Source organism: Dermacentor silvarum, chromosome 1, assembly GCF_013339745.2.
Source record: "Dermacentor silvarum isolate Dsil-2018 chromosome 1, BIME_Dsil_1.4, whole genome shotgun sequence".
In the NCBI taxonomy this organism is placed as follows: domain Eukaryota; kingdom Metazoa; phylum Arthropoda; class Arachnida; order Ixodida; family Ixodidae; genus Dermacentor; species Dermacentor silvarum.
In genome coordinates this window covers 237134570-237137065 of record NC_051154.1, presented here as the reverse complement: position 1 = coordinate 237137065, position 2496 = coordinate 237134570, and positions in this window count along the sequence as shown.

The following is a 2496-nucleotide window of genomic DNA, read 5'->3' as shown; positions in this document are numbered from 1 at the left end:
TTAACCAGACCTTCCCTTAGAAGATCATCACGGATGACGTAGGCTGGTGCTATGGGTATGACTCCGAAACCGAGTAAGTTTCGAGCCTGTTGAAGAGGTCATCTTCACCAGTGCCGAAAGAAATGTGACAAGTGCGCTCGTGTTAAGACAATAATCGCCGTTTAATTTTCTTTTTTTTTTCTGTTTCGGCGTTTGTCGAATTGTGCAGCGGGAACTTGCTACTCCTGGACAGACTGTCAATCAACAATTTTAATTCGGATTATTAAGCCGATTACGAAAGAATGTCCGAATGAAACGCGCAAAAATTGTGGGATGCGGGTGACTGGTTTCTACATCATGACAACGCCGCAACCCACACTGCTGTTTCTATAACGTGGTAATTAGCCTCTCAGGAATGGGCAGGCGTTCCCCGCGCACCCTATTCATCGGATCAAATTCAGCGCGATTTTTTCTTTATTTTTTAAAAAGAAAATTCAATAAAGGAAATAAATTTTTCTCTGTGCACGAAGTGAGGACTTCTCAACTGCATTAAGCTTCAGAGCTCCAGAGTTGCTTCGAACAGTGTGTGTATGTGTGTGTGTGTGTTTTTTTTTTTTTAAGACAGTCTGGTTTTCTTGGGGGGAGTTTATGACCCTCGTACTTATACGGGTGACCTTGTTCTCTGTGAGGGTGTAAAGTGAAGTCACAGCTGAGAGTACTGAAGGAAGCCTTTAGAGGATAGTCGTCGTCAGATAAACGCAAGAAACAGCGGTTGCCTTTATATAGGCAGCTATTCGCTATAAACGAGATCACGCAATATCCAACAAATGAAGCAACATATGAGAAGGCCTCTAAGTGGACGTCGCGGCAGTCGAGAGGAACTCAGTTCGGATACTTTGTTTCGATAACGGATGAAGAAGGCCACGTGAAAAGAGAAGGAACCAAAATGATTTAGGTAGACCGGAAGAACTAGAAGGATGTTTCAGTAGGTTTTGTACAACAACAGGGCATCAGCCATGGGTGCATTCCCACTGCCGGGTGCGCCCAGGTAAGCGGTTCCGCTCGTAGACCTGCAGAATTCAATTTGTCTGCCAGCACTGCACCACCTACGCATGAAAAATACTAAAAGTCACGGCGGCGAAAGGTTACATCAAATCGAAGCTGTATTTCTTACAGCGAAGCTGTATGTGGCTAGGTTCTGATTAAAAGTGCGTGAATCGACAGGGTGTGTAGAAAAAAGTCGCGTCGACAAAATTGAATCCACAGTAGCCTGCTGCGCGCCGGCGGAGCTCCGTGGCTCCGGAGTGGATGGCGGAATGGTAAAACGTCATTGTGTACCCACCAATGTCTGTGCCTCGTTTTCTTGTGACGTCGACATCGCTCTAGCGACGTTATTAGCAGTTGTACTTTGGAGCGCTATAACGTAAAATGATTCCAAACTGTTTTGATTCCAAACTACTGACGTCAAATTTACGTAACCACCGACGCAAGCATCAGGCGGTGACCAGCAGCGTTGTCTGAACAACCCAATCAAACACTCTCCTCGTTTATAGGAGGTCACCTTTGTTCGCTTTCAAAACCAATAACACTGTCTACACTCAGCGGTTTTTCTTATCTAATTGGCTGACAAGAGGCCAGGAGCACGCTCTACTGGAGAGGGTTTTGATGGGGCCGAGCCAGCACAGTGAAAATAGATAACCGCATGAAGAGGGTGGTGCGGGATTCTCCGATTGGTCCGCTTCGCCTTACTTAGCTTGCGGTGGCTGGTCGAAAATCGCGGCGGCGTGTAACGGAAGGATAAGAATGACGCTAAAACGGATCCTCAGCAACGAAGAGTTGGCAGAGCGATGTTGAATGCATGCCGAAAGGGCTCGATAACGTTTTACTGCCACGCAAAAACGTTTATCATGCGCAAATAAATACATGTTCACCGGCAATTGAGAGTAGCGAGCGCCTGAGCGATCGGCGGGCAGCCATCTTCTATTCCTTTTGGAACGGGGCAGTCTGCGGCTATTCAGAAAAGTTTTCAGTTTTGTTCGGCATATTAATGATTTTTTTTCGCGTACACGTCACTTTGACGTGGTGAGTTTTCGCGGTTTCGTGAGGTCGCGTGACAGACAGGCGAAGTGGACGTAGCCAGAAAACATTGGACCAATAGCAGAGGGCTAATGGTGAAAAGGCGTCGAATCAGGAATGATAATTTTTCTTTTGTGCGGTTTTATCATGCATAATCAGTGTGTACACATTATACAGATGGGGAGCTATCGCGGTTTTCGTGACGCCGCGTGACAGACAGGCGAAGTTGGGAGTGGCCCGAAAATGTTTTGACCAATCGTGGAGGCTGATTGAAGAAATTGGAATCAAAACAGTTTGGAATCATTTTATGTTATAGCGCCCGTGGTCTTGCTATGGCCAGGACGCGCGTAGTCCGTACTGAAGAAGAAGAGCGTGTATGGATAGAGCGCCGGCGTAACAGCGTGATTGGGCGCGAAGGCGACGGGAAGCCGCTATAGCCGA